Source organism: Equus quagga, chromosome 5, assembly GCF_021613505.1.
Source record: "Equus quagga isolate Etosha38 chromosome 5, UCLA_HA_Equagga_1.0, whole genome shotgun sequence".
NCBI lineage: Eukaryota > Metazoa > Chordata > Mammalia > Perissodactyla > Equidae > Equus > Equus quagga.
In genome coordinates this window covers 131,464,820-131,478,876 of record NC_060271.1, presented here as the reverse complement: position 1 = coordinate 131,478,876, position 14,057 = coordinate 131,464,820, and the positions used below count along the sequence as shown (strand labels likewise).

Here is a 14,057-nt window from a genome sequence, read left to right as displayed (position 1 = left end):
AATAGACAAGGCGAGCTCTGAGTATAAGGTACCCAGGGCTACCATGTAGGGAGGGTGACCAGCCATTCCTGTTTCCCTGGGACTGAGGGTATACCCGGGTTGTGGGACTTTCTGCCAGATGAGTTGTTCACCCTACATATAGGGTTGTTCAGGGTGTTCACTGAACCAAAGTGGCCAATGACTTGTGAGCAAAAGTGAGTGTGTCACTTCTGGACTAGAGCAATCAATTCTGCTGAAAGATCCCCTCACAGTCTCTTCCTCTCTGTCACAGTGACTGGTAATGGCAGCTCTACCAGCCAGGTTCCAGAGGGGGAGGTCCTGGAGCACATCCCCCGGCTCACTCGTGAAGGACATGTGGCCTAGGTGAGAACTAAATCTTCACTGTCGTAGGCTAGTTCTGCCCGGAGCTGTTTCTTACTGTGGCACCATCTAGCCTGTCCTCAGTGACACTCCATGGTGTAGAAGTTTACGCTTGATTTGTGACCCACGTGGGGGCCTGGAGAGAAACAGAGCAAGGTTTGCAGTTTTCAAAGACCACACTGGTCTATCTCACTGCGGGCTTTAAACATCAATAAGTTTAATGGTAGAATTAGCCTTAAATATATTCCTAGAAACTAAGGTTTTTTAAACTACAATTCTAATTTTTTTGGTAAAAGTTACTTTAACAGTAGTTGGATGGTTAATTTTGTCTGTCAACTTGACTGAGCTTAGGGACTCCCAGCTCGCTGGCAAATATCACGTCTGGGTGTGTCTCTGAGGGTGTTTCCTGAAGAGACTGGCATTTGACTTTCCTCAGTAGACTGAGGAAGGAAGGTGCCCTCTCCCAGGTGCTTGAGGGCCTGACCAGGACAGAAAGGCAGAGGAACGGGGGACTCACTCCCTGCTGGGGCTAGGGCATCCATCTTCTCCTGCCGTGAACCCCAGTGCCCCTCATTCTCAGGCCCTCGGACTCAGACTGACGGGCACCCCTGGCTCCCTGGGTCTGCAGCGCGCAGACGGCAGGCGGTGGGGCTTCTCAGCCTCTCCAACCGTGTGAGTCAGCTCCTACCATGAGCCTCACACAGCTCTCCATCTATCCTGCTGGTTCTGTTTCTCTGGAAAACCCCAACTAACACAGTAAGTCACATAAAACCTTGGAGTAATAAAAGAAGCAAATTTATTTTCCTTCCTACATTTCTTAAAAAAGTTAACACTTGTAGCTGGGGAAGCCTTGGGCTGTCTCGGCCACACTGCCAGCCCACGGTTCTGGGTAGTTTTGTGCTCTCCTAAGTCTGAAGTAAATCCACACACCAGCAGACCCCCTCTGGGCACCACGGTCCCAGAAGACGGGCAACCCGGTGAGGAAGGGAGCCGTGACAGCTGGAGGTGGGCTCTGCGAGGCAGGAGGCCACCGTCCTCCATCTGAAACTGCTGCCCAGACACACAAATCCGGCCTCCCAGCCCCAGAGGTTTGTTTTTTTCACTCATAATTTGGTCATCTGTGCTAAAATTGCAAATAATCACAATGCCATAATAACCTTACGACTTGGTGCGTGGTGTGTTTAAGAGAATGGATACTTGGACCTGAAAATGGAGTGTCTGGCTCAGGGGTCACCAACCTGCTGTAGCCAGCACCCAGATCCAGCTCCCACCTCCTTTTGTCAATAAAGCTTTATTGGAACACAGCCACGCGCCTGCTTGCTGCTGTCCCGGCTGACTCGACATCCCTCTGAAGGGTTGAGACGTTGCTTCAGAGACTCTTTGTCCTGCAGAGCCTAAAATATTGACCGTCTGGCCCTTTAGGGAAAGTGTGCCAGTCGCTGGTTTAGTTGAAAGCCCTCTGCGTCTCACCCATGAGTTCCGGGTGACGGCTTTATTCATGAAAGACAAGGAAGTTAATATTAACCACCTACGATTTTCAGTAACTCACTTCTGCCTTCCGACCTAACTCCACATTCTCTCCTGGGGCCTCAGGCAAGATCGTTGAGTTATGAAACCCAGTGTAAAAAAACTCTTGTAGGGGCCGGCCTGGTGGCGCAGCGGTTAAGTGCACATGTTCCGCTTTGGCGGCCCGGGATTCGCCAGTCCGGATCCCGGGTGCGGACATGGCACTGCTTGGCACGCCATGCTGTGGTAGGCGTCCCACATATAAAGTAGAGGAAGATGGGCACGGATGTTAGCTTAGGGCCAGTCTTCCTCAGCAAAAAGAGGAGGATTGGCAGCAGTTAGCTCAGGGCTAAGCTTCCACAAAAAAAACAAAACAAAAATTCTTGTAGACAATCAGATTCCCAATTTTTAAATTCCTTCTTTTGTATCAACCAGAAATTAGTTCTGAAGGTCATTTTAGTTTTCTACTTCTTCTATGGTTTCTTTTTTCCTTACAGATAAAATGGCAGAAGCGTTCCCCTCCCCTTGTTCTTTCTCTTATTCAGACACAAATAAAATGGAAAAATCTTTTCCATTTCCAGTTTTGCAAGCATCATCACTAAGAATACATTGTTATTTTTAATCCACTTAAGAATCTGTATCCAAGTATGTTTTGATTACTTAAACTGAAAGCAAATTTACACCAAAAAGAAATCATCATAAAAGAAACTCAGTCTGTTTGAACAAGTATACACCTCACATATACTCAGCTTCATTTAACTCTGCAAACAGGGGCCAGCCAGTGGCGCAGTGGTTAAGTGCGCACGTTCCACTTCCCGGCAGCCCAGGGTTCGCGGGTTTGGATCCCAGTGTGGACATGGCACCGTTTGGCAAGTCATGCTGTGATAGGCGTCCCACACATAAAGTAGAGGAAGATGGGCACAGATGTTAGCTCAGGGCCTGTCTTCCTCAGCAAAAAGAGGAGGATTGGAAGCAGTTAGCTCAGGGCTAATCTTCCTCAGAAAAAAAGAAAAAACCCTCAGCAAACAGTTGTAAATATACAAATAAGTGATCCATAATCTGAGCCCTTGAGGAGCCTGGGGGCCAGTGGGAGAGACAGCTGTGTCAAATAAAATAGAGAAACATGAGATAACGTACAGAGAGGAAGGATTATTAACTCGGGTTAATAACTCTGGGAGATATCAACAAAGCATCACGGAGAGAACCCCAGAGCTGGGTTTTCTAAGAGGAGGAGAGGCTGGAGCCGCAGTGTGGAAGGCCCGGCGTCCGTGCTCCATGCCCGGGGGTCGGGCGTAGAAATGAGAGCAGGGCCTCGCCTCCCACTGCCTCATGGCTACCTAGCTTACTGCTATCAGGGGGAAACTGCACTGGGAATTTAAAAAAATCCTGCGTTTGGAATGAAACGAAATCCTAAAGGAAAGGAAGGCTTCTCCCGGCCCCAGCCCACTCCCGTTCCCAGAGCCAACGTCATTCTGTCACTTGCAGCAGGGCCTGTGTGCATGACAGCCACAGCGAGGATGAGCACACAGCAAAACACCCGGCCTGGAGCCGCTGCAAGGAGCCCTGGGTGGCGCATGCTCAGAACAGAGTCCTGAAGAAGGGAAATTGACTCGCTCACGATCCCGCCGCAAGGATTTGAGAGCTATCATTGACAGTTACGGTGTCCTGGGTGGTTCTGAGCATTTAACCCTCAACAGTATTATGGGGTAGATTCTGTGGTCCTGCATTTGACAGACAAGGCACTGAAACTCAGAAAGCCCAAGACACTTGCCCACAGTCACACAGCTAATTGGTGCTGGAGCCGGGGTGGTCTTGCCGCAGAGTCCATGCTCCTCTAACACCCATCCTAATGCTGAAGCCAGGTATCCTGGTCCCTGGCCAATAACCTTCCATCATCAACGAGCAGCTTGCAGCCCCCCACCCCCACCCCCCACCCCCACCGCCAACTAGTGGACCACTTGTACAAATGGCTTTGGTGGCACTTATAAAGAGTGTGCCCCTGTCCTCTGAGGAGCCTCTCTCCCAGATCAGGGCTGTGTCAGCATCTTCCACTCCCTAAGAAGACAGCGGTGCATCTTTCAGTTTGCGTAGCCTGGCGCCAGTGTGCTCACCTCCAGTGGCCAACTGGAGGAGAGATTTATTTGAATGTGCGTGTGGGGCCTTCAGCATCATGACGTCACGCATCTCTAAGTCTCTCTATTACGTCTCTAAGCCCAAATAAGATCTAAACATCCACGCCCTGAAAGCCAACTTTGGTTGCCATGGTAACTGGGCCATGGGGCCCTTCCTGACCTGAACCATCCCAGCAATACCAGCATGTTCTTAGCTCCAAACCACCCTGCGGCAGGTGGCTCAGGTGCTTCTGGCTGCAGCTGCGGGACTCTGGGGGGGGGGGGCGGGGGGGGGCAGAGGGGGCTCCCCTTCCAGACTGCAGTGTTCTTCAGCCCCAGGAGCAAATTGCCGGGTCAGGACTTTGATCCTGATGGAACTCAGGTGGGCCCCACCCTTTCCGCAGCTGTCTGTGTTTTGTGGGGGAAACAGGCATTGCCAAGGGGTTGTCTTCCTGCCCCCCACACCCAGCTCTGTAGTGGCCAAAGTGGCCGTGGTGACCAGGGACGGGCAGTCCCGGAGGCTGAGAGCTGCAGTGAGCTGGGGACAGGGTGGTGGCCCAGGCCGGGCTCCTCTCTTGGCGCTGGTTCCCTGGGCGGGTGGCCAGGACTCCCCCCTCCCCTAGACTCTTGCCCAGACCTGGGGCCCAAGGAAAAAGGAGAGAGCTGCCAGGCAGTTGCCAAGGAGACAAGAAACCGTCTCAGACTGGAGGAGACTAAGGAGACGCGACAACAAAACACAGGGAGGGATCCAGCATCACAGAAATGGCACGAGGGGGAAAACTCGGGAGTCTGAGCGAAGTCTGCAGGTTAGTTAATCGCAGCGCACCAGAGCGAGTGTCTCATTTGGTAATTGCACTGTGGTTATGCCTATGGCAACAGCAGGGGTCGCTGCGTGAGCTATGGAAACTCCGTACCATCTTGGCAACTCTTCCACAAGTCTAAAAGGGTTTCAAAAATCGTGGGTTTTTCCTCATGAAAATAAAAGGAGGTATTGGCTCTCATATCTTGGTACATTGTAAAATAATTTTGTCATACCGCCTTCTTTCTTTGCCCTTCCCACTGTCCCACTCTGGCACAGGCATGTCACCCAGACCCCAGGCAAAGGTCCACAGAGCCCATGGAGAAAGAGAGAAAAGAGCAGCTGACCACTTCTTAGTACTACGGCATTGTTCTGAAGTCTTTATTATTCCACTTACTCAGGCCACCAACCTTGGGGTCATCCTTGACTCCTCCTCTCTTGCCCACATCCCACCTTCACAACATCAGCAGCTCCCTTAGTTCTGCCTTTGGATTACATCTCTAGAATCTGGCCCCTTCTGACCACCTCCATCGGCCTCTCTCATTCCTCTCCAGCCTCCTTGGTCTCCTTGCCCATCTTCTACCATGCCAGACACATATGCACCTCAGGGCCTTTGCACTGACTGTGTCTGCATCACTCTTCCAGAAAGCTGCATAGCTCACACGCGTCCACATCTCTCACCGCCCTCCATCTCCACTCCCATTTCATCTTTGCAAGGAGGCCTATTTTGAATTAAATCCCCCTTCCCACATTTCAGATCCTCTTTATCTCGATCTATTTTTTTTTCCATAGCCCTTTCTCCTTCTCACATACAATTTAATATACTTATTATGTTTATTGCTTGTTTCTGTTTGCCTCCTGCTAAAATATAAGCTCCCAGGGGCAGGGATTTTTTCTGTATTGCTCCCTGCTTCGACCCCAGCACCTACACAAGAACGTGGCTGTCGGTCAGTATCCGTTGAGTCAGTGGTTAGTGTGAGAGAAGGTCTGTGAGAGCCACTCGTTCTCTCCAGGGACGAGCATGGGCGAACCATCCACCGGGCTGAGCTGTGGTGGGTCTTGCTCTAGAGCACAGCTATGTCTGGCCACATGCACGCTGTCCTGCAGTGCCAACACAGAAACGGGGTCTGTTGTCAACGGCTAGCTGTATGGAGCGGTGGCACTTTGGAAATGATGCACTCAGATTGAGTCCAGTCTCCACCACGTGTGTGGCTTCGGATAGATGACCCAGTCTCACTGTGCCTCAGTTTCCTCATCCATCAAATGGAGATTAATAATCCCTGCCGCCTTGGGTCGTTGTGAGAAGTGAATAAAACTGAATGTGGTGATGCACGTCAAGCCATCAGCACGTAACCAGCACTCCGAGAAGGTGAGCTGAAAATGCACCTGTAAAAGGCGACTGTTAAAAATGCAAAATGCATTTTTCCAGACAATTAATGGAAAAGACTAATTATTCCCTAGAGCTCATGAGAAAAGTTTGGCAACTGAACTGAGAACGCACGAGCAGCTAAAGGCTGGTGTTGGTTCAGCGAACGTTTATCGAGAACCCACCGCAGGCCGGCCCTGTGCTGGTGACGGGTGGGACTGGCTTCGTGAGCGCTCACAGCGTCACGTCACCTTCTGGCTCTGAACTCTTCAACAGGATCAGAAACCAGAGTCGCACAGAGCTCAGAGGACACTTGGAGACGACGCAGTCTGAACGCCATCCTCTCAGAGGAGCAAGCTGAGGCCTGGGGAGGCTCCAAATATTTGCCCAGGTCCCGCGGCTGGTGTGTGCCACCTGTCTCGTGCCCTCCTGGAAGCCCTGCCGTGGGGACTGACGAGGTACTGGGCGCAGCACCCTCGCCAGGCGGCTGTTAGATTGACTGCGCGGCTTCCCAGGGTCACAGCACAGAGGAATCCAACCCAGGTCCGCCTGCTTCCCAAATCCGTGCTCTTTCGATGTTCAGCTTGGCCGTATCAATAACCGACTGTTCTATGAAATAAAAATGCCTCCGTTGTAAGAAAAACGTGGCCTGGTGTCTTCTACACAAGGAGCAGCCGTGGCGCTGCCCTCGGCCTCCACGTGTGAGGCCTGAGCTCCCCTCTCCAGCGTCTCTTTCTTCCTGTCCCGTTTCATGTGACAGTTTCTCTCGGTTCCTGGAGAGCTGGTCCCGGGAGGTTTCCTTCAGCCGCGCTGCGGGCCTTGAGGAAAAGAACGTGTTAACGACGCAAAGGCCGAGGGCGCCCCCTGGTGGCCGTCAGTGGTACACATTTTCCAGGACCACGATCCCAGTTCACCTGCGCCGGGGCTCCCAGGACCTCTATATGGGGGCTGAGCGGCCGCCCTCCGCCCTTAAGTTGGCGACATGAGAGTGGTTATGGGACTTGACCGATGCTCTGTGGAAAGCGCACTATTTGATTAGAGTTTTATATTTATTTGAGGAGGACTTAGGGGACATGCCCCATCCCCCCACCCCGCAATACTCCACACCGTCACTGCCTCCTTCCTTCAAAGTCACTTAACTAAATCTAATATTTATCAGGTCCCACCATGTGCAAGGCACTGTGCTCAGGGCTGTAGGAAATGCAGGGAGGTTAATAAGATCTTTATGTCCACCCACAACGCTGAAAACGCATGTTGTTCCGCTCATGTCACGTGCCGAGAGTGTGCTGCTACTGTTTGAAGGCGACAACAGTTAGCGACCCCACCCATGAGAGAGTGCAAACACTCCACAGGGTATGTGCTCCACAGACGTCAGCGACCGTCTTCGTCAACACTGGTCAAGGATAACTGGACTCTCTGAAGGTCCCAGAGCGGGAGATGGGGCTTCCAGTAGAATAAAGGGTACATAAGTACATATATACATACATATATATTTGCTTTGGTTCAAATGCTTCTCTCTTAATGCATCTGTGGTGCCAGAAAACAGAAGTTGAGCTTGAATGGTTCCTCCAGCTTCCCGGAAAGGCCAGCAGGAGTGGAGTGGGGTCTTCCTTCCCACACCTCCTCCGACAGCTGAGGAAGACCCAGAGGGTGAAGGCCAGGTGGTGCCCAGGAGCCCGGGCCACAGGCCACCTGCTCCAGCTCTAGTCTCCGTCAGCGAGGCTCACAGGGTTCTTTCCCGCAGGAGTCTCAGGCCTTCGATCTGCTAACGTGACCTCCAGGAGGGAAACAAGGGTTCCCAGAACCTTTGTTAAGGAGCATCTCTCAGGCACAAGTGTTCAGAGGGAAACAGAGTCCCCATGACCTTGCGGGGACCCTGTGCAGCCAACCAGGCTGGCAGTGGTCCTCGGTGCTTCTGAAAGCCACCCTGAAGAGCCATTCCCAGAGGCTCCGGAGCAGCGTCTCAGACAAAATCTATTTGGGGTCTTGGTCCTATGTTTGCAGAGCCAGAGGTGGCCAGGGGTCTTCCCACAAGCAGGACAGACTGTGAGTGGGCCTCCTCTTCCTTTGTCACGCAGCTCGGACAGTCAGCTGAACTCTCAGGGCCTTGGGGTCACTAAACGCAACAGTGATGTGACCACGGGCAGACGGGTCCACGTGCTTCCTTCGATGAAAAGCTCCCAACAAGCTGCTGGAAATAGAAGCGTCAAAGCCACCAGCGCAGGGGGCCCGAGGACAAACAGCTACATCGGGTTTCTCAGCGGTTTTGCTTCCTGAGACCTGAGGAGTAGCCCGAGCACTGAAGCCAATGCTATTGCTCCTGCTAGTGGCCAGACGCGCATCTGGGGCATCCAAACAGTGACGCTGTGTCCGGAATTCCTAGAACCAGGGTCTGAAGGAAGAAAGGCAGCTGCTCTGATGGATGAAGGCGGTGGCGCTTGCCGAGCTCCCAGCACTAGTGAGACCCAGGCAGAGGAAGGTTGCTGCAGACCAGGCTCCTGCTCGCGATGATTGTGGCCAGAGACGGCAAAGACTGCAGAGCGAATTACTTCAGGCTCCCAACACTGAGCATCGGGGCTAGGCTGAGGATGCAGAAGCCAGTAAGACCCAGGGCTCTCACGGACTAGAGGGGTGGCAGACCCATAAGCAGAGAATTGGAATGCCACCAAGGGGCTCTTGGCAGCCTCGTGGAAGAGGGGTGGGTTGCTCCAGGGTTCGGTCAGGACTGAGTTGCCAGCAGTTATGACTTACTTAAGCAGAAAATTAATTCATGGGAAGGAGACTGGAATTGGTAGGAAAATTGGAGAGCCTGGTTCCACAAACAAGCAGGAACTAAGGCAGGCTGGTCCAGAGTCCACTGGAGGGTAAGGGGAGGACTAGAGCTGGCTCCCTAGAAACCTGCCGGAGCTGTGTGCTCGAGCACGGGGAGAGCGAGGAGGAAAGGAGAAGGCGTGAGCAAGAGCTTCCAGGCCAGAACTGCATGGCGAGCACAGGACAGGCAGGTTGCGATGTGGGAACAGAGGAGCTGTGGCCTCAGGGCAGGCTGGGCAGGCTGTGAGAGGCTCGGGGGCCCAGGGGAGGCTGTGTGGCGGGATTGGAAGCAGAGGGGAGGGGTTTCAACGAGATGGATCGCTCTGGTCCTGCGCAGCGGATGGAGTGGAGGAGGCCCGAGGGGACCCCAGGAAGCATTCCGGAAGCTCCTGCCACAGTCCCGGGCCTGACCAGGACAGGGGGCCAGAGATGGAAAGACAGGAAGAGATTCAAATGTTGGAGAAGGGACATTAGCAAGACTTTCTGATGGATCTGAGGTTGACCAGATGACCCTTCAGACAAGTGATACAAAGCCCAGGGTATGTGGGGCCTGGCAAACAGAAGACAGGGCCGGCCTCAAGGCACTGCGATCCCAAAGCGAAAATGCTCTGTGCTCACCCCACAAAACAACCCTTGGGGCCCAGTAGGCTTTGTGGCAACTTTGAGTCAGGCCTCCCTGATCCCTGATTGTCCTTGTTGTCACTGTAGTAGACAGTCTTAGTTGTCTGTGAAATCTTCACACACACAGCAGGATGAAATCCTCAATATGCAAAATTGGAAAACACAGCGGGAACTCAGTACCTTAGGAAAAGCTCTCAGTGCCAGTTTGTGCCTCTGCTAAAAATGGCTCCCTAATAGCGGCACTGTTGCCCACCACTTCTCCCAGGAACACCAGTAACGCCCGGGTCATGCCCATCAACACTGTTTCCCACCACGAGGAACTGAGTTTTGGGAGGCCAGGTGATTCCACATCTTGGGACAGGAAATAAGTCAGGATGAGCCTGGAACATCCTGTTGCCACCAGAAATCAAGAAGACCATCAAGGGGCTGGCCCTGTGGCATAGAGGTTAGGTTCAGCGTGCTCTGCTTCGGCGGCCCTGGTTCAAGGGTTTGGATCCTGGGCATGGACCCACACCACTCATCACCCATGCTGTGGTGGCATCCCACAAATAACGTGGAGGAAGATTGGCACAGATGTTAGCTCAGGGCTAATCTTCCTCAGCAGAAAAAAAAACAACAAAAAAAAACCATCAGGAGCTGGCCCGGTGGTGCAGCTGTTAAGTTCACACATTCTCCTTCGGCAGCCTGGGATTCGCCGTTCGGATCCTGGGTGCAGACATGGCACCACTTGGCAAGCCATGCTGTGGCAGGCGTCCCACATAGAAAGTGGAGGAAGATGGGCACAAATGTTAGCTCAGGGCCAGTCTTCCTCAGCAAAAAGAGGAGGATTGGCGGCAGATGTTAGCTCAGGGCTAACCTTCCTCAAAAATAAATAAATAAAATAAAAATCTAGAAATTATAAAAAACAAAACAAAACAAAACAAACAAACAAACAAAACCATCAAACACATCTGGGTCAGTAAAGGAACCAAGGAATCAAAGACATCCCCACTGACCTAGCTGTGCATGAATACCAGTATTTATTACTTTCTTATTGACATATAATTACATATAATATTATATTAGTTTCAGGTGTACAACATAGTGATTCAATATATGTGTATATTGCAAATTGATCACCACAATAAATGTAGTTAACATCCATCACCTCACATAGTTACGATTTTTTTTCTTGTGATGAGAACTTTTAAGATCTGCTCTCTTAGCAACTTTCAGATATACGATGCAGTGTTATTTACTATAGTCACCGTGCTGCGCATTACATCCCCAGGACTTATGTATCTGGTAACGGGAAGTTTGTGCCTTTTGACCCCCTTTGCCCATTTCATTCCCCCACCCCCACCTCTGAGATCATATCCTATTTGTCTTTCTCTGTCTGACTTATTTCATTGAGGTTCATCCATGTTGTTGCAAATGGCAGGATTTCCTTCTTTTTTATGGCTGAGTAGTAGGTTTTTTTTTTTTAAAGATTGGCACCTGAGCTAACAACTGTTGCCAATCTTTTTTTTTTTCCTGCTTTATCTTCCCAAACCCCCTGTACATAGTTGTATATCCTAGTTGCAGCTCCCCCTAGTTGTGGGATGTGGGACGCCGCCTCAATGTGGCCTGACGAGCGGTGCCATGTCCCGGGATCTGAACCCTGGGCCGCCGCAGCAGAGCGCGCGAACTTAAGCACTCAGCCACGGAGCCGGCCCCCTGAGTAGTATTCATATATGTATATAATCACATTTTCTTTATCCTTTCATCCACCGATGGGCACTGAGGTGCTTTTCATGTCTTGGCTGTTGTAAATAATGCTGCAATGTCCGTGATGGTAGAGAGAGCTTTTCGATTTAGTATTTTCATTTCCTTCAGATAAATACCTACAAGTGGAATTGCCGGAGCATGCAGCAGTTCTATTTTAACACCAATATTTATAACTTGCTAAAATAGGTCTGTGAGAGACCTTGAGTTCACTATGGTACTTAAAGGAGAAAGGATACAGAAAGTAGACAAAAAGACAGCAGTGTCATGGAAGATGGGATTATTTAACTTTACTGATTTTTAAAATATTAAGCTGGAGAGTGTAAAATGTGAGTAACTTGTTACTTCTTTTTTTTTTTTTTTGAGGAAGATTAGCCCTGAGCTAACACCTGTTGCCAATCATCCCCTTTTTGCTGAGGAAGACTGGCCCTGAGCTAACATCCGTGCCCATCTTTCTCTACTTTATACGTGGGATGCCTACCACAGCATGGCGTGACAAGCAGTGCTTTGTCTGGAGGTGGAGCGAAACCATAAAGGTGGGGTGTAGCCCAGGACTGGAACAGTGGGGGGCCATTCCACCTGCAGCTGAAGAAGGAGAGAGCAGTTACCCCCAGACCCAGAGAGTCTGGGCCTCTGGAGGAGGCTGCCGGGCAGGAGTTGGGACCGTGGTCAAGGGGTGCCGACAGCCTGTGGTGACCCTTCAGGAAGACAGCAAAGGAAGTAACTACCCCGCTCCCCCTCCGGTGTCCTCGTGATGCTCCCATTGGCCAGACCGCAGAAGCCAGACAGGAGGAAGTTCTTTGATGCTGCCCACCAGGGCGTCCTCCTGGCCCAGGGCAGGGGCAGAAGGGTGGAGGGGAATCTGCAGGGCCAACAACACAGCGCCGATGTGAGTCAGTAGGACACATTCGCAAAGATGGTTTAAACTCCTTAGAGGAATTTAAATACATGTGCAATAAAAATGTCAACTCAAATGTTTAAGAGCATTGATTTTCAAGGTTTTGTTTTATGTATAATATGTATGTATGTATTTTACATATACGTGTGTGTCTATATCTGTATATCTATATGTTCCTTTTTAAGGGAATATTGTCTACATACCAGGGTGATGTCTTTTGTTGTCAGGCTCTAAATGAATCACCAGACTCTTTTTATGAGGAAGTAAGTAAAAATTCCAGACTGTAAAGAACTAAGTATCAGTTGGAACTGTTTTTCTATTCAAGCTAACGTTAAGTAATGTTTAGATCTTTCCTGCACTGTTTTTTAGCTCTTCTTGAATTGTTTTCTACGTCAAAGCAGAACTGGAGGGTCTCGGCCGCACACCCTCTCGTCTCAGGAGGGCAGGAAGGCGACAAAGGTGGGGCAGCCACATGGAAGAAGATGCTTAGGAGAGAAGCTGACGTGGGGACGTGGGGTGAGTGTATGAGCTCAGCCCAGTGCGGCGCCAGAGGTGGGGGGAGGGGGAGGAGCCTGCAAACTGATGGCACTGCTGGGCACTGGGGCACGATGGTGGGAGACCTGCTCTGGGCTTTTTGGGCACCTAAACCAATGAACACCCTTTTCACTTAAGAGTCTGTCACTTGCAACCAAAAGAGTCCTAACAGCCTCTCTCCATCTTTCAGCTCTGCTTTCTCCCACACTGCTCCCACTTTCCTCTCTGCTCCCAGGACCCTCAGGCTCAATTGTCCAAGCCCCAAATGCAGCAGAACATCAGAGCCTCTCTCCGCATGGCCAGCAAATGGCCTGAAACTGGGCTTGAGTTGGGTGCCCTTTCCTAATGGGGCAAGGGACTAGAAATCGCTGGGTCATGTCCCTTCCCTGTACCTTCGGGGGCAAGGACAGGTGGGGAGTTGGCCCACTTAAATCTCACAGGCCTTGTGGGCCTGCAAGGACTTGGACTTCTGCTCTGCGTGAGATGAGACTGGTGAAGTCAAAGTGAGTCAGGACCAGTGCCGGGTGTGGGACTCAGGCCTCCTGGCCCCCAGCCACACCCTCTCCACTCCACTATCCTGTCCCTCTACTTCCTGGAAAACTTTCTTGCCATTTTGGGTTATTTCGGCCCACCCTAAGTGTGATTCTGCAGGTTTTTGAAAATGTGCCTCTGCCAGGCCTGGGGTCTAACCTCTAACCTCCTGCACCGCCATGGGGCCGGGAGACATGAGCCTCCCTGGGCCTGCCCACCTCGCTGCAGAGAAGGGACACAACACCTCCCGCAGGGCTCAGCGGCAACAGGGTGGGGCTTTTGGATGGTGGGTACAGGGGGCCTTGGAAACCCCTGGAGCAGAGCTCACCGTCATCACAGCCACCGTTTATGGGGGATCACGATGTGCCAGGCACTATGCCAGATGCACCATCAATTCTCTCTAAGCCTCACAACATCCTACTGAAGCATTGTTACCCCATTTTACAGGTGAGGGAGGTAAAGCCCAATGAAGCAGTCGCTTGCCCAGTTACACAGCCATGATGTGCAGTGGGGATCAGCCCAGGTCTGTCTGACTCCAGAGGCCATCACTAAAGTCACAGCCCCTCCGTCTCCACGTCCCACCTCAAACGAACCTCTGCTTTCTTGTCAAATATTTTCAAACTTTTTCACCAAGCAGGGTTATGTGATATGCAGCAGATAATAGTATCAGTTTTGTTCTGAACTCCACACTGTCAACCTATTAAAATACTCCTATAAAAACTAATACTAGGGGGCCAGCCCGGTGGCGTAGTGGTTAAGTTCGAGTGCTCTGCTTCA

At 51.3% G+C, this 14,057-nt stretch overlaps 1 long non-coding RNA gene across 3 annotated transcripts in view; it reads left to right on the top strand.

Annotated features, from left to right (window-relative positions):
• LOC124239502 (uncharacterized) overlaps positions 1-14,057 on the top strand; it is a 21,919-nt gene extending 7,862 nt beyond the window's left edge. For all 3 annotated transcript variants that reach the window (XR_006888646.1, XR_006888648.1, XR_006888647.1), the window contains exons 4-6: positions 272-363; positions 12,585-12,731; positions 13,728-14,057. This is a non-coding gene — a long non-coding RNA (uncharacterized LOC124239502). The remainder of the gene's footprint in view (positions 1-271; positions 364-12,584; positions 12,732-13,727) is intronic.